The following is an 18,304-nucleotide window of genomic DNA, read 5'->3' as shown; positions in this document are numbered from 1 at the left end:
ATCGGTTTAAAACCCGAGTGGGACATTCGAAAGCTTAGTAGAATTTTCAAGATTCTCTAAATAAAGGCATTGGCTTAAAACCCGAGTGGGACCTTCGAAAGCTTAGTGGAATTCTTAGAAATCTCTAAGTAAAGGCTTTGGTTCTGACCGACTAAGACCTTCCAAAGCAAAAGCTTCGACTAAATAAGAAGAAAGATTCTAAGGAGTTGCTCAAAAGAAGACTTTGGTGAGAGACCCGAGCGACATCTCCAGTGCTCGACAAAATATACGGATAAAGTCAATTCTTTATTTCTTTAACGACCAGAAGGGGCCGACCTTTACAACATAAAAAAGTTCTCCTCAGAAAGAATACATATGAGATAACAGTTGTCAAGGTCAAATCTTCATTCGGTCGAAAAACAATTAATTCTAAGTATCATCATCAGTGATTGCGAAGAGTTCCGTAAGCTTCCATTTGTCGAAGGAGAGTCGGGAAGAAAAACCGAAACAGCTTCCTGTTGTCAACACAGAGTCAAGAAGAAAAATTGAAGCAGCTCTTGTTGTGTTGAAACAGAGTTGGGAAGAAAAACCAAAGTAGCCTCCATTTGTCAAAGGAGAATCGGGAGAAATTCCGCAATTCCATCTAGCTTTTCTGGGGATGATTGTGAAGAGTTCCGAAAGCTCCCACCTACAAAAGCTTGAGGAAGACTCTGCAACCCCATACCCTTCATCGAGCTTTTCCGGGGAAGATTGCGAAGAGTTACATAAGCTTCCCCCAAGTAAAAGCAAGAAGAATGAAGAACGAGAGGAATGCCGAGCTTTAGGCTTCACCCTCTTTGCCCTTTTCAACCGATACTAAGCTTGATCTGCAGCCTGGTTGACGTTCGGGATAGCCTCTCTGTAGGCCAAGTCCTTGAAAGGGGTCAAAGGGGGAGAATCATTAAGATATAGCAATATATCCGGGTCCTCAGTCGGCAAATCTTCCATGTCTTTGGCCCAATCGGGAAGGGGGAGTCACAATTCTCCAAATACTTCGGGATGGCAGTGCAGCTAGTGAGGAGCCGTGTCAAAGCTTGGATCCCTCTTCAGGATCGACTTCCAGACTTCATTCTGCCCTTCCCGGTAAGCCTGCAAATGATAGATATCCAATAGATCATCAAAAGGCTTACTATGCAAGTATTTGAAGATGCAAGCCCTCCGGACCTCGACGGGAGTGTTTTCGGGTAAAGAAGGAGCTACCTGCCTTTTAGGTTCAATAGCCTTAGTCTCGGATTCCTTCAGTGCTCCCGAGAGACTTTCTACTTCTCGCTCTAGTTTGCGAATGCTCACGTTAGCAACATCTAGAGAAGAGGAAAGCTGCCCGATCTCCGTGTTCTTCACTCGGGCTACTTCCCAGAGCCTGTCCCAAAGGCGTTCGATCTCAGCGTCTTTGGCTTTGACTTCCTCACGAAGCTTTAAAAGATCGGACTGCAGTTTCCCAATCAGGAAAGCTGACTCCACTTGTTTGTGGAAATTATCAGTGGTACTCCTGTGACATTATGAGAGTTACTGAAAGAATGAAGATACTCCAAAAAGAAAGCAAGGGGGAAAACAATACTCACATTACTAATGAGTTCATGAAGGCCTCATCGGGAACAATGTTGAAGGCTCTGCTCTCGGTGGGCATCTAGGCGAAGGTGTACCACTCCAATGCCTTGTCAAAGTTGCCTGTCACAAAGTCAGACCTATATATGTCATCATCAGAATGAGGACATTTTTTCTTAGAAGCAATGCCCTCGGCTTCCTCAAAAACAACCCAATCCTCCACCATCGGGGTAGGGGCCTCCATGCCCAAGGGAACCTTGGAGGAAGATGCCAATGAGGCAACAACTGTGACTTCCGGGATCAGGACGACAGGAGAGGGAGCCACACTTTCCTCCTCAGGCCGAATGACCATTCTCTTTGAGGAAGATGCTAACGAGACGACGGCTGGTGCCTTCGAAATCTGAACTTCGGAAGGAGCAGCGTCTACCTTTCCAGACTTGACAACATTTTTCTCTGCTGAGGAAGTCTTCTTGGTAGCCTTTGCCCGAACAACATTCGGATTAAACCTTGGAGGCACTGCAAAGAAGGAACAAGCGCACTTGTCAGAATGCAGGGCCTAAAACCCTATAAGTATCCAGGGAAAACAAGAAGGAAACCCAGACCAAAGTGATTGGTCTTCTCTCCCAAATATGATCAGAAATACTTTTTGACGTCAAAAACAAAGATTCCAGCGCCAAAAAGATGAAAATGAAGCAATGATCCAAAGTGTTTTACTTCAGAGTTCATCAGGGAGAAAAGAATAGAAAACCAGAAAGAAAAGGATGAGTGAAGGAAGAACTTACTCGTTCAAAGCCTTGCTGCAAATCTTCAAACGACGAATCCTCGAACAAGAGAAACAAGGGTTATGAGCATTAGGAAGAAGAAATTTGCAGGGTTCTAGTGTTGCAACATTCGTAAAGGATGCAAGTAAGGTGTTGAAGCACGTCGAAGGGGTTTAAATAGCTCATTGAGGTGATACGAAGAGACGTGACTCAAGCAAATCAAGGGCCAAAAAGAGTGGCGGTTCGAGTACCGATCACCGGATCCCAGATCAATGGCTACAAACTAATGACCTTTTGAATTCGAAATAACAGAGCCATCGCAAGCTTCCACGTGGCAAGATAAACACTAGTTACGAAGGAGCGCAGCTCGAGAAACGAACCGTCGCCCATTTGCAATAAATGCGATGGAACAGAAATAATTTCTTGGGAAGGTAAACCCAGAAATAATTACGAGAAAAACGTTTGGTTTTCTCCAGAAGGATCATGTCGAATGCAGCATTCGTAAATGAAAAAGGACAGGAATTGATCGTAATAGTAAGGAAACTTCAAGTTTCCCGAAATAGGGCCTCGGGAAACCAAATGAGACCCTTGAACGGAGCATCGGTTCTACACCGAATGAGACTTTCGAACGACGAGGCCAAAGCTTATCTCGAACGTGGCTATTTGTCAAGATTCAACAAGGCTCCTGAAGGGGGTGCGAGCTATATCCGATGAAAAAAAAAAAAAAAGAGAAAGAAAGAAAGAAAGAAAAGAGGAGATTTTTCATTCTGGTGCTGGTTGATGAATCGGAGTGGCTGAAGGATCTGCAGCTGAGCTCTACTCCCAAGGGTTCTGATTCTCGCCGACTACCTCAATCTCAAGAAGGGGTGGAGAGTCACTAAGGTAGGCCTCAAGATCAGGATCAGACGAATAGGGATCATCATCTTCTTGGGCCCACTGGGGAAGAGGTATCTTCAGCTTATCAAAAACTTCAAAGTGACAAACCTTCTTGAAAGAAGTAGTGTCAAACGAAGGAGTATCCGAAAGAATGGCCTCCCACACATCATTATGTCCCTCCCGATAGGCCTGAGTGTTGTAGGGGATCATCAGTTTGCTAAAGGGGACGCTGTTCAAGTATTTTCGAACACAAGCCTTAAGAAGATCCTGGGAGAGATGTTCGGGCTTGGAGGGAATGATCATCGTCTGAAGGATCTTCTTTTTCTTTGGTCGAGCTTCGACCCTCTTGTGAAGATCAGCAGCAATCCCTTCAAACTTCTTTGACTCATGAGTTAAGGCTCCAATGCGGCTATTGGCCAGATTAAGATCTTTCTTAAGACGTCCGACCGAGGCATTTTCCTCTTCGAGCGCGGCCATTTCTTTCTTCAATCGGGCAAAATTTGAGTCCGCCAACCTCATCTGCTCCTCATAATATTGAAGTCGTGAGAAACTGCGGCCCACTCAGTTCAAGGCCTCTATTTGTTGATAAAAGTTCTCCACAACAATCCTAATAAGATGGAATTGTCAAAAAACTCTGAAGGATACGGTAACCAAGAAGTTAGCAAACCAGAGAAGACATTTACCTGGTAGAAGTACGAACAAATGCATCGTCACTGAGGGACTCAAAGGCTTGAAGGACAACTGGCATCAGACAAAGCGAACTCCACTGGGAGGCTTTCTCAGGATCCATCGTAACTCGATTGGACGCGCTCAAAGTCCATTGGGGAACAAAGACCTCCTCCGATCCCTGAGTCTTCTTTTGCTTCTTCGGGACAGTGGCGTCGATCGGGTCATGCCTCCTGTTGGTTCGGACAAGAGGGGGGATGACCTCATCCTCCTCGGTAGGCTTCTTTCCTTTCCCCGAGCCTTCACCCACGGGTCTTGCTATTCTTAAGCTCTGAGTGGGCAGCTTCGGGTTGGGGGAGAGTTTTCTCACCAGTAGCCCTCTAAGCCTCTGTTACTGTTTGAGGAGATCTTTTCTCTGCGGCCTCAACTCCCTTGATCGCATTGGCTCAGATGCCCTCTGGGTTGACTCTTGGAGGCACTGCAAAAAAGATCGAGTTAGAGACCTCGAGGAAGTGATATAATGATCGGGAAAAACATAAAGATCAGAAAGCTCACACTTAGCCAGCCCCCAGTACTAAAGGACAGCTGTGTATTCCATCTCCAAACCGTGAATCTCTTGGAACCACGGAATTTACTTGATCTTTTTGGCAGCGGCTTGTTCGGCGTCGTTCAACGAAAGAACGCAATTAGTGTCGGTATATGAATCAAGCTGATTCCAACCGATCGGGAAGTTCAAATCTTTTTGGGGTGCTCGGCAGAAAAAGTACCATTCACACCACCCTTTATGATTGGAAGGACATGTACCTTTGGTTAGGATACTGCCCGACCATACAAGCTCAGTCTTGTTACGCTTGGATAAAAAAACCCAACCCAGAGGGTTGGATTGAGACAAAGCATAAAATGTACAAAAAGAGCAAGAGAAGGTTTGATGCTAAGTTCGAAGCACAAACCAAGGAAGCCAACAATATGACGCCAGCTATTGGGGAGAAGCATTCCGGGACAAATCTCCCAGTGATTTAAAATGGCATAAAACAAATGATTAAAAAAGGGAAACCGGACTCCACTTTCTAGAGTGTCCAGATACAACGAGAATTCGTCAGAAAGGTTCAAGTTGGTTCTCTCATCAGAATTGGGAAGTCGAAGAAAGTAATCAGAGGGAAATTAAAGTGTTGGAATGCCGGAGTCAACTCGGCATCGGTATATTTAGAAACGAAAGAACTCGGGTCTTCTTTGGATCTTTTAGATTGCCGAGGGGCCTTGGCAGGAGCCTTCGAAGGTTTAGATGGTTTGGAATAGAGAGGAAGGGTCAGAACCTCAATCTCTTTCTTTTGGCTAACCTCATCAAACTCACGCCAGGCCTCAGTTAGTTTATGTTCTTCATTGTACGATTGTTCGACAGAAGCAGAGACAGTGGTCTCGCCACCAAAAATGCCCTGATCGGCATAACGTTTAGGGGAGCCATTGTCAGAAGTTTTATCACTTCCCATTACAAAGAAAGTCTGGCTGTGACTTTTAAATCAGAAAAGAAACAAAAGCGAAAGTGAAAAGAGTAACTAAAGCAAGCAAAGATGGCAAGAAAGTTACTAAACTTACTTGTTCGCCGGAGTAAGAAGCTTGGAAGTAGAAAGGCAGTTAGGGCACAGAGAAGACGATGACGAGTTTTTGAGTTGCAGACAAGAATGAAATTTGAAAAAGCAACAAGCGGTTTTTAAATAAGCCAGCCAGTGGGCACGTGTATGATCAAGATCAATTCAGATTAACGATCGTGATCGGGCGACGATTCGAAAAGGCGTAAATGAATCGAATCAAAGCTGACGTTTTGAGGAACCGTCGTTTTGAGTTAAAAGGAATGATGGTTTCAGTTGTCACAGACACGTGGCGACTCTTGCAGGAAAGCTGAAAACTTTCGCGTAACTCGAGGAGAGTGGTGATGCAACAACATTAAATGTGACTTGACATTTATGAGAACAAGCAATCGTTTGGATTCCTTGTTCGGTTTTCACATTCGGTTTAAATCAAACCAAGCCCTCGGTGTTCCCGAACACTTGGTCTGAGGGGCTCGTGATACGGGAAAAATGTCGTTGAACTGGGTCCGTCCTTGGTTCAACCCTTAACCCCGGTCAGGGACGAACCGACCGATTTAGGTTCGACCGAACCGGGTTTGAAGATTGCATGTTCAGGAAGAAACCTAACACGATCAGCAAACAAGCACAAGTCCAAGATTCTTGGGATGAATAACTCATCAAAGAAACGGTTATTTGCACTCACAGAAGTGGACGATCATGCCAACTCGGATAACTGCCGCGACCATAGCATCAGGATCATGCAATCAAGGCAAGTTATCCATAACCCCACTAACGGGTCTAACCGTCTTGATCTGACGGTCACCAGAAGAAAACACATACGAGTTCAACGAACGGGATTCAAAGGTAAACTCTATATAAGACAGAACCAACGAACGAAGAAGGTATCTAAATCGTATTCCCAATTATCGTATTCTTACTTTAGCTCTGCAACTAGTTAGAGCCTTTGTGATCAGTTCATTAACTGACTTAGCCATTGGAGGTGGACTCCCGACCCCCACGGTCGGGCCACATCTGACGATTGTTTTGCAGGTCATTATTACGTGGTGATCTAAGGGCTAAGCAGATTTTGGACGCATCACAATGGTTCACAAATTAGGGTCACTTGAATAAATTACATGAACCTCAATTTCTTGAATGCACTAAGGAAGAAAAGCTTCTTGTCTTGCAGTTCCCCTTTCATATTGATACGAATTTTAATAATTTTTAATATATATCAGGGTAGGGGCCATCAATTTTGACATATTGTGTGTTTTATTTGCTTTAGTTGCTTGCTGCTCTATTTGCTAGAGAACTGAAGTACAGAATTATAAATCTCTCTTTATCTTGAGTTACAATGGATATTAATTTTTGGTTGTAACTCCAAGATAAGTACATGAATAACAAACTCAAGGTAAAAATATTAAGGTGGATGTCTTGAAATTGTCAACAAAAGATACATTGAATATATCAGCCACGACCTAGTAGGAGATGGGATTAACTAATCCCAAAGCTGGTAGTTTGAAACAATAGAATGACCAGTTACATGGAGAGTTTTAGCCTACTGCAACCCTTGGAAAAGTGTTGCAAAAAAGACACATGGACAGTAAGTATAAGACAGAGAATTAACAAAATAACAGTTAGCTGATTGATGCAATCTATAACAGCCTTGTAGAGGTTGAAGAAGAAAATGATAACACCACTATGTATCCATTTGTCGCAAAAGAAACAATACAATAACAACAACAAGAACTCGTACAGGGTGAGTTGAGGCATACGAAACAGTATTTTTCCTCAAGGTATTTGAACCCTCCTATAGTGCAAATTGGATTTGACTTTGGCATCCTCACCTCCAAGATACAACAACTTCTTAATTCTAATTCCAATGGCATGCACTCCAAAGGAATCTACATGCAAAGAACATCCGAAGGTAGTACTCACAAACCCATGACAAAGCACACATATCGACAGAAACCAAGAGACTAATATTAGTTTTAAAATTAATGGTTTTTCGGTTACTAGGGATCAACTCCTTTCTTTATATAGAAGAGAAAGAGACACCTACAAAGGTGTATCTCTACAAGGTACCTCCCAAGCCATGTCTTTTTCCCTTAAGTATTGTTTGAAGTCATTGAAACAAGACTTTCCATAGACTACCCATTGACTATTTAGGCATCTAAAGGGAATAACATCACCTCTAACCCTTCATTATAAAATGTATGAAATATTTTGAATCTCATAATTTAAAAATAAATTAAAATTCCAACAAAAAGTGCTATAACTAGAACATTATGGACAATTTTGATGGAGAATCAATGCAAAAATAGATGCATACAAGATGCAAATATTTATCCACTTACTGTTTCACTCCATGAAGTATTCATAATTTGTTTCGTAATATGTCTCATTCATCAAATCATTTTGTTATCATTATTTTTGTTTCAACTCTGCAGGTATGAAGGGAAGTTAATACATGAAGTTGTTAAAACAGTTCAGATTGCATTACAAAAGAGACTTCCCATTGCTTCTAACAACCTAGTTGGTATTCAATCTCATAAGGAAACAATGTTAAAGCTTTTACACATTGAATCTGAGGACCGGAAATTTATATGGGTCCATGGTCCTGGCGGCATTGGAAAAACAACAATTGCTAGGGTTGTTTACAGTGAGATCTTCAGTCATTTTGAAGAGTATAGATTCATTGAAGATGTTCGAGAGAAGGCTCAAAAACATAGGATTGAATATGTGCAAAACCAACTTATCACTAATATCTTGGGTCAAGAAAAAAATAATATTACTGATAAGTTTGTTGGGATTTCATTGATCAAACAAAGATTCTACAATGGAAAGGTTCTCATTGTGCTTGATGATGTGGATAAAAGCGATCAAGTAAAGTTTTTGGTTGAGGATGGTGAATCGTTTGGTATTGGAAGTAGGGTCATTATCACAATTAGAAATAAGGATATCATAGTTGCCCGGGAACCTAAGATTTATGAACCCCAAGTAATGGAGTTAAATGATTCACTTGTCCTTTTCAGCCGTTATGCATTTGGAACTGACCAACCTCCAATAGATTATTCGGATCTCTCAACAAAGGTTGTAAAAACTACTGGAGGTCTTCCCTTGGCTCTTAAAGTTATAGGCTCATCTTTATATTTTAGGGAAAGATCAGAATGGGAAGAGGTGCTAAAGAAATTGCAAAAAATTCCCAATACTGAAGTCATAAAAAGCTTGAAAGTAAGTTATGATGAGTTAGATGCTGAGGAGAAACAAATTTTTCTTGATGTTGCTTGTCATTTTATTGGAATGAATAAAGACACTACATGTTACTTTTGGGAAGGGTGTGGCTTTTCTGCACGAGTGGGGCTTCGTACTCTCTGTGCAAGGTCGTTGCTTACGATCGATGAATATAATAAGCTAAGGATGCATGATCAGCTTCGGGATTTTGGAAGACATATTGTTTATCAAGAAAATGAACTCGAACTGGGAAAACGTTCTCGAATATGGTCTGAGGAAGAAGCCATTGATGTACTCGATACACTAAAGGTAGGTTTTGAATAATTTTTTTTTTCAATCTTTTTGAGGAGTTTTGTGAATTAGGTTCTTTTATTCTTACTTAATTGAGGTTGTTATTGTAGGGAACAAGTACTGTTAAAGGACTCCACGTTCGACAAGATAATCTAATTTCGAGTGAAGGAATTGCTTCAATGACAGAACTGAGATTACTTCATATTGATGATGCATCTTTTCTTAAAAGAAAGTTATCTGAAAGAAATTCTCCTGAGAACATCACTAATTCTTTTTCAAAATTAAGATGGCTTTTTTGGAGAGCATTTCGTCCGTCTGAATATCGATTGCCCAACTTCCATCCAAAAAAGTTGTTTATTCTTGATCTATCCTATTCTGAAATGTCAGACGAATGGATTGGCTGGGAGCACATTAAGGTTTGGAGGAAATAATTTTTACTTCATGTAATTTGTTAATAGCAAAATCTTGCAGGGGAAAAAATGAATAAATAAACAAATTCTCTATTTTGCCCTTCTCGAGCTAATTATTACATAAATGCAATTTTGTAGGTGGCTGTCTGTCTGAAAGTTTTAAATCTCACGAGTTGTCATGAATTATCTAGAACTCCTGATGTTTCAAGGAATATACTCCTGGAGGTATTGATTCTTCAAGATTGTCGTGACTTGGAGGAGATTGATAAATCCATTTATTATCTCAAGAACTTGATCATATTAGATATGAGTCACTGCTCTTATCTGAAAGATCTGCCTAGGGAAATTTCCCAGTTGACGTCACTCAAAAGGCTCGATTTAGTGGGATGTTGCTCTAGTCTGGTGGAGCTCCCAGATGAACTTTGTCGGTTGACTTCTCTCGAAAGTCTCAAATTAAATGGATGCTACACTCTACAAGAGCTGCCGGAGAAATTGGGTTGCATGACCTCCTTGACGACGCTTGATATAAGTGACTGCAACCGACTTGAGTCCCTTCCAGATCTTCCTTCAAGTCTGAAATGCTTGATTTGTCATCATGTTACTTTACTTAAAATCATCACAGGTCTTCCCTCAAGTTTGACTAGCCTTAATGTTTCAAACTGCTCTTCATGCACTTCGAGATATCTCAGTTCTTCCCTTGAGTTTGACAAGACTTTGTGCCAGTTATTGCAATTCATTGGCAACACTATCAAGTACAAAAGGAGGCTTGAGGAATTTACAGAGATTAGATCTTGGTTACAGCAGCCTAGAAGAAATTGAAGGCGTCGACGAGAAATTGGATTCCCTGGTGGACTTCAACATCGGAGGCTGTGCAAGATTAAAGAAGATACCAAAACTGAGGGGCTCGAAATATCTGAGGACTTTAAAGCTGCTCGGGAATCACTTGATATCAGATTTTGAAGGAGAGGGGATGGATTCTCTGGAGGCGTTGGAGGTAGAGGACTGCAAATCATTGAGAAAAATACCATACCTGCGAGATTCGAAAAGCTTGAGGAAATTAGAGATCAACCGATGTTTTGTACTGTCCGAGATTGAGCACGTTGAGTACTATGAATGCATACAAGAGTTCAGGATAAATTTTGCCACATCAATAGAGAGATTACCTGCTGATCTTTCAAGGTTGAAAGAGTTGCGGATATTGAAGATTAACAACTGTTGGAAGTTAACCCATATTCCAGGCCTCAGCAAATTGGAGTCCCTGCGAGAATTGTCGATAGCAGGATGCCCACTCATTCCAAGAATGCCCGATCTGCCCAACAATTTGAGTAATCTATATATTGAAGACTACGACAATCTAAGTGAGATTTGTGGTTTTGAGAGGTTGGAGTTCTTAGGTTTGACGACGCTTGATATAAGTTACTGCAACCGACTTGAGTCCCTTTCAGAACTTCCTTCACGTCTGAAATGCTTGATTTGTCATCATGTTACATTACTTAAAACCGTCTCAGGTCTTCCCTCAACTTTGACTAGCCTTGATGTTTCACACTGCACTTCACTCCTAGATGTCTCTGCTCTTCCCTCGAGTTTGACCAGACTTTGTGCCAGCTATTGCTGCTCATTGGTAACACTATCAAGTACGCCAGAAGGCTTGAGGAATTTACAGATATTAGATCTTGGTCATTGCAGCAGCCTAGAAGAAATTGAAGGTTTCGACGAGAAATTGGATTCCCTGGTGGACTTCAGGACTGAAGGCTGTGTATCCTTAAGGAAAATACCAAAACTGAGGGGCTCGAAATATCTGAAATATTTGACGACTTTAGAGCTGTATGGGAATCGCTTCATATCTGATTTTGAAGGGGAGGGGATGGATTCTCTGGAGGTGTTGGAGGTAAAGGACTGCAAATCATTGAGAAAAATACCATACCTGCGAGATTCGAAAAGCTTGAGGAAATTAAAGATCATTGGATGTCCCGTACTGTCCGAGATTGAGCACCTTGAGTACTATGAATGCTTACAAGAGTTACGGATATTTAATGCGAAATCATTAGAAAGATTACCTGCTGATCTTTCAAAGTTGAAAGAGTTACGGATATTGGATGTTTCACACTGCACTTCACTCCTAGATGTCTCTGCTCTTCCCTCGAGTTTGACCAGACTTTTTGCCAGCTATTGCTGCTCATTGGTAACAGTATCAAGTTCGCCAGAAGGCTTGAGGAAGTTACAGATATTAGATCTTGGTCATTGCAGCAGCCTAGAAGAAATTGAAGGTTTCGACGAGAAATTGGATTCCCTGGTGGACTTCAATATTAAAGGCTGTAAGAGTTTAAAGAAGATACCAAAACTGAGGGGCTCAAAATCTCTGAGGACTTTAAAGCTGTCCAGGAATCAAGTCATATCTGATTTTGAAGGTAAGGGGATGGATTCTCTGGAGGCGTTGAAGGTAGAGAACTGCACATCATTGACAAAAATACCATACCTGCAGGATTCGAAAAGCTTGAGGAAATTAGAGATCATTGAATGTCCCGTACTGTCCGAGATTGAACACCTTGAGTGCTATGAATGCTTACAAGAGTTACAGATAATTGATGCCGAATCATTAGAAAGATTACCTGCTGGTCTTTCAAGGTTGAAAGAGCTACGGGAATTGCAGATTGTGTACTGTAAGAAGTTAACCCATATCCCAAGCCTCAGCAGATTGGAGTCCTTGCGAACATTGACGATAGTAAGATGCCCAATCATTCCAAGATTACTGGATCTGCCCAAAAATTTGAGTTATCTAGATATTGAAAGAAATTCTTCAAGCTAAATGGTTCGTATGCAGAAGACTATGGATGGATCACAAGAGAAATTCCTGGCTGTTGGCATATCAGAAACAGAGTATCCATGGGAAGGTACTACTCTCTCAACGTGTAGTGTATTGTTTGTTTGTTTGTTTTTATGTCTGATTAAGCATTGATTTCGGATGATGACTCATCGACTTTTTAGTTCTGGTTTATTTCCCTGAAAAGAAGTGTAAAAGTCTATCTGGAAATCAGATCCTAGAAAAATTTCATTTGGAAAAGGACAAGAAAGTGAGACTAGTCGGCGCAAAGCTGCTCTTTGAGGTCAATTTTGATCGGCTGCATTTGTGCCAATTAAGATGTTGCTTGCATTTCAATCAATCAAAGGAATACTTAGGCCAGGACTCTGTTTCACAGACTTACTGCATTCAACTACCAATCTAAATCTATTCTAAATGGTTTATCTTTATATATCACATGATCAAGGATATTTAAGTTTTTTACTTATATGAGTTTTTCCAATGCTTCTATGTTGGGATCAGTTACTAGTTGAAATTTAATTCAAATTTATATTTTTTGGGAATTAGTTGGAGTATGTTCCTATCTTTTAATAGGTTTTTGGTTCACACGGTCCATTGCGGCAAATGCTTGTCAAAAAGCGTTTGTAACTAATCTTGTAGGAGATTTTGGTTTATTATTAGGAACCTTAGGTCTTTATTGGATAACGGGTTGCTTTGAATTTCAGGATTTGTTTGAAAATATTCAATAACTTTATTTATAATAATGAGTCCATTCTTTACTTGTTATTTTTTGTTTTATCTTATATTCACAAATAGAATTTTGAATAAAATCCCCACTCATAAATTAATCCTCTAGTGTAAAGGTTCCTGTTTATCAGAATGAATAAGGACACCAAACCTAGGACAAAACAGAATCATGACAAACTTGCTTCATTTTTCTTTTGGTAATCATCAAACTAGTCACAAGGATTGGAGACTCATAAACCATGGGATTGGGGGGAAGGGGGGGATGTGGAGGGATGGAGGTTTGAATCGAAAACCTCCTTGGTCATAGTGCATCTATATAGAAAATTGTCACCACTATGCCAAAAGCACTTCCACCAAAAACCTACTACATAACCAAACTAGGGTCAAATCAAAATTTCAGCACGAAGATTGGTCATGCTGCATGGCTCTAGATCAATTCTCCATATATTTATATCTAGGCTTACTTATACATTGTTTTTGTTTAATACTACATTCATTGTGATATTGATCACATGCATTCATATTTATCACCTATATTTGAAAGGGATTATAATACCCATATGAAAACTGAGAAGTTGTTTTGTGGGGGAACTGTTGATGCTTCAGATGATTTGGATTATAGACATATTGAATTTCGAGAATGAAATTCCTATAAGGTTAGGGGAATATAATACCTAACTACCCATTTATTCCTATAAGTTGCCTTATGGGTAATTTAGGAATTTTTTTGAGTCCTGGATATATTTATCAACGTATTTTAGGGTTTTGGTGCACAAAATTGGGTAGAATCTATGAACCAACATTGTGAAATAGATTTTTGCTACAAGTTTGTTGATTTTGTCCGGTCCTTATCCACATCCTTTGAATTGGAGTTAAAACATGGAAAAGAGGCCTAACTAACCTCTCTCCCCCCCCCCCCCCCAACTCAAAAAATTGGGTTAATTTGAGAGAAGAGAAAGAGGAAGGAAGATCTTGAAAGTAAGGAGATTTAAGGAAGGGTACTATATTTCTGCACGGTCACCTAGGGCTGTTGTATTCAAGCAAAAGAACATATGGGTTCAAGTAATGCTCACTTCTTCTTTATTCTCCTATCAATTCCACAAATTTCAATCGGATTTGATTTCAAGCCCTAGAATTTCTTACATCAAGTCTAGAACTAGGGTGGAAGCCAAGGTATAAATGTGGGGATTGGATATGCACTCCTCTAAATGGGAGGAGAAAAATCAGAAGGGAATGAGAATAATTGAGGTATGGTTAGATTGGTATCTATTAGTTTTAAGATTACTAGACTAAGCAAGGGGGTGAAGCTAGGGTTTAACTGTTGTCAGTTGTGGACTAGTTCTGTCAAATCGAGACAACGAGTATATCTCCAAATTCACATGGATTAATTATGAAACATTTTGAATAGACTCATAGAAGAATATCTCCACCAAAGTTGGATCCTTCTAATCTCATTTGATAGGATGAAAAATAACCACAAAACAGACTAACGAGCTGAAACTGTATTCCACGCCTGGTATTTGTAAAAATCATATTTGAAGTTGTATAATGAATTTTAATTTGGATTTTTTAGGCTGAGTTTTTAAGTATGTACTCTGTGATACGATAAATCAGAAAAAATTGAAAAGTCGTCAAGTATAGGTTTTGGAGTTGTCTTTCTACTAGGTGTAGAATTTAAATGAATCTAGGCACTTGGGATATATTTATAATATATTTTAAGGTTTTGGTGCACAAAATAGGGTAGAATCTCTTGACCGAAATTGTGAAATAGATTTCTACTACAAGTATGTGGGCTAGGTCCTATACTTTTTTGATTTTATTCCTTAGGTCCTAAGGGTGCTTTTGTTTAATATCTGATGCATTTATAGGTCCAAGGTTTTAATTGTGCTGCGATTTTGAACACTTGAAACCCAATCTACATTGACCGTCACTTCAAGTGAGGGGTTGTGTGCTAGAATTAGGTTAATGATCTCTTGTGAATTATTTTGTTCTAATGTTACTAATGATTTTATTGATGAATACTTTGATTAAGTTCTACTCCAGGCATGCATGCATTGAAACACATGGGATTGGGATGGGTATGAATTTATGAGGACGCGCGGTTGTATTTAAACAAGTTATATCCCGTCTATTGAATTCCAGTATGATGAACTTTGTATTTTGATCATGAAGCTAGTTATGGATCTAAAGGTAAGACTTGACCTATGAATTAAGATTTGTTGGATATGTTCATGCAAGGGTGTGGGGGAAGTAGAGTACACACTTTGTTGCATTTGATCATGATGGATGCATAACCCATATAGATGCATGGCTAATAGAGACCCCTAACACATGCTAGTCCCAAATCCCTGGTTGATTTACTTTTCTGTTGTTATAAGTATGAGCAAGCTAAATCACTTGAACCTATCAGTTGATGTGACCGAGAGTTCAAAACAAATCCCTTGAACCTACTAGTTGATGTGAGCAAGAGTGGAGACTGAATCCCTTAATCACTCAGTTGATCTACTTTGAAGCATTGGAGCCAAATGACTGCAATAACCCAATTGAGGTAAAGGAAAAGCGAAGGCTAGATCCAATAACCCCTGGTTGATGTGATATGAGATGATGAATGAAGACAAACCCCCAAGGGGTTGTCGTAGGTTGTAGCTTGCTCATGTATTTGGATGTGTTTGTGCCTCTCATAGCTCACCTCGTTTTTTTTTTTTTTATTTATTTATTTTTTAACATGATGGTATAGATGTAGGAGTCCATGTGGAGCAAGTTACTCAGGATTGTGGAGTGGATGGTGGTGTTGGGGCTGCTGAGCAGTTGGATGCTGACCATAGTGCCTTGTGTGCATGCCATTCATGCTTACACAAAAGTCATCTAGTGGACTAGGAGTTTTACAGTATATCAAGACAATGTTAATTATAAATTCTTTGCTACTTCCATTTGGATTGTGTTATCTTGTTTAATTTGGAACTTGTATGGGATCAAGTAATTAGTTACCATTACAACTCTGTAAGTATTTGATAGTGCAAGTTGTTTAAATCCTTAATTCTCTTGCCTAGGACTTGTGTTGCGAATGAGGTGTCTGGTTATGGTACTGCGTTTGTGATCCAATGGGGGGCATTCAACATCATTTACCCAGCCCATTTGAGTGCATGGGTGTGACGAGGATAATCCACTTCAAGATACATACCGTGGACAAGATAATTGCTGCCAGTGAAATATTTATAGTGTACCCTTGAAGAACTTCTATTCTTTCTTAATCTCCTGCAATGGTTAATTGGAACTTTTTATGGTTTGTAACATATACTTTTTAGTCACTTCTACAACTAATTTTTGTCAATTCAGATCTTGAATCAAATTGGGACAAGTGGGATAGCCATTTTAATCAGCCTGAGCATTTTGTTTGGTAAGTTGTGTGTGTTCTACAGTTTATTTGATTGACCATTCAAGTTCTTGTGTCAGTGTCTATATTGACGCTTGCATTCAAACTCAAGACAATATTTTTCTTTCGCTAATATGATAAGGATTACGAGTGAGTAGGATTGTTATTTCCATGATACGTTTCATTCACAACTTAATTTAAGGGATGGATATGAACTATTTTGTGGATAATATCCCATTAGGTTCCCCAACTGTCTTTGCTTCCAATTCCGGCTCCTTTGTGCATGTGCAATATATAAAACACTGTCAGATCCACCACAAAATAGCTTGTTATCTAGTAAAAATAGTAGACATAGGTTTCATGGAAACACAACTCTTGTTCATTTATTGAGACTTTTTTGGTCTATTTCTACCTCTATGTTTCTAATACTAGATTGATCTCTCTTCGATCTCTTAATACATCTAATACATCAATTAGACATTGACTGTAGAATGTGGACTTTTTCTTCATTAAGTTTTTGTGCAATACTTTGTGCATCAATTCAAACACCCACTGGTTTCAGTTAATTCATCCGTTTGTCTATGGTATTAATTGTAAATGTTGATTTCATTGAAGATGAGAGAAGTAGAGGTATTACAGACATTGTAGGATCTATATGGGTTTTATTCTGTAGAAACATAAACATTAATTCTCCTTGATTTTTCTTCATCCTCTTGAAGTTTGCCTCGTTATGCCTGAAGAATATCTAGACACATATAAAAGCAATTGCTTCCTCAAGGGGGTAAAAGAATAATTCAAAAGCATAAGTCAAACAAAACTAGGTGATGTGAAATTGGATAAGCTAACTTTTGGGACCTTTTTGGGAAGGGATTAAGATCATCTTGCAATATTTTCTTGGATGTTGAAAGTGTTTTTTATTTACAAAGTACGAGAGATCGAACAGTCAGTGAAGAGCTGTTGGGTTCTCATTTATTTTGGTTATTTGCTCAAGTGGCATCCTTCCCAAAATATAGCCCCAATTTTAGGTTAGTACAAGGCGTTGCTATTAAGGCCACTCAAAGGTATATCAAAGGTCTGGACTTCAATTCATAGATCTTATGAATATACTTGCCAATCTAAAACCCAATCTACCCAACTTACTTTCAATTCACGGATGAAATTTTGAAGTAAAATCCCAATTTATACAAGCATTAATCCTTTGGCATTAAAGATTTTACTCAATTTCAGGTCCTACTTATATTAGACTGATTATTCCCATTTTCATGTTTCCACTAGTATCCTCCTTCCAAGCTTAAAACTGCACAGAACACTACTGCGGAACTTTGCTATCTTGATCAAAAGCACAACTTCTATTATTAACATGAAGAGTCAAATCAATTTTATGTTCTACGATGGAATAATAGGTCATGATGGTAGAATTTATTTAAAATAGTAAAAAGTTTCCAAAATCTTAGGATGATTTTTCCCGTGAGTGATGAACTAGGAAGAAGCTCAACTTGTTAAGTGAAGCCTGGGAAGGAAATTCTTTTCCTTTCACTGAACTTCAGAAACTAAAGTCCTTTAGTGGAATAAATATTGACCAAGGCTTGAAAAGAATTTAGTATATATTTATTTTTTGGAATAGGCAAGTTCTATATATTGGGGATGGGAGTATTACATAATATACTATTAGGTATAATCAAAACTACAACCTCTTCACTAAGAGGTGTTGGTCTTACCAATTGAGCAACCCAGTGACAGCAAGAATTCTGGATATTTTGCGCTTGGAAAGATGATTATTGGCAGACATTCTTATTTACTTACATTTAATGACCTTTAAGAAGAAGCACTCGTAGAATAGTGATTTGTATAATTAGAGAAAACAATTTAATGCCCATACAACATGGTTAGTCTACATTAGCAATCCACAAAGCTTACTACTCTTGTCACACTCAAACTTCTATCTTCCAAAAAAATCTTTTTGGCCTGCAAGATGCGGGAAGAACTTGGCTGCTACCCGGTTAGTAGTGAAAGTCATC

At 39.5% G+C, this 18,304-nt stretch overlaps 1 pseudogene across 1 annotated transcript in view; it reads left to right on the top strand.

The window, feature by feature from the left end:
• Nucleotides 1–16,551, top strand: part of LOC148999309 (disease resistance protein RPS6-like) — a 35,819-nt pseudogene extending 19,268 nt beyond the window's left edge. Inside the window, exons 2-5 of the transcript XR_016170976.1 lie at nt 7,882–8,974; nt 9,067–9,372; nt 9,505–12,257; nt 15,964–16,551. The product of XR_016170976.1 is annotated as a disease resistance protein RPS6-like (transcript). The remainder of the gene's footprint in view (nt 1–7,881; nt 8,975–9,066; nt 9,373–9,504; nt 12,258–15,963) is intronic.
• The last annotated feature ends 1,753 nt before the right edge of the window (nt 16,552–18,304 follow it).

Source organism: Hakea prostrata, unplaced genomic scaffold (genome assembly GCF_041222555.1).
Source record: "Hakea prostrata isolate BN-2017 unplaced genomic scaffold, UWA_Hpros_2 contig_16, whole genome shotgun sequence".
Lineage (NCBI taxonomy): Eukaryota > Viridiplantae > Streptophyta > Magnoliopsida > Proteales > Proteaceae > Hakea > Hakea prostrata.
The sequence above is the reverse complement of the archived record's forward strand: the minus strand, read 5'-3'. Positions and strand labels throughout refer to the sequence as shown.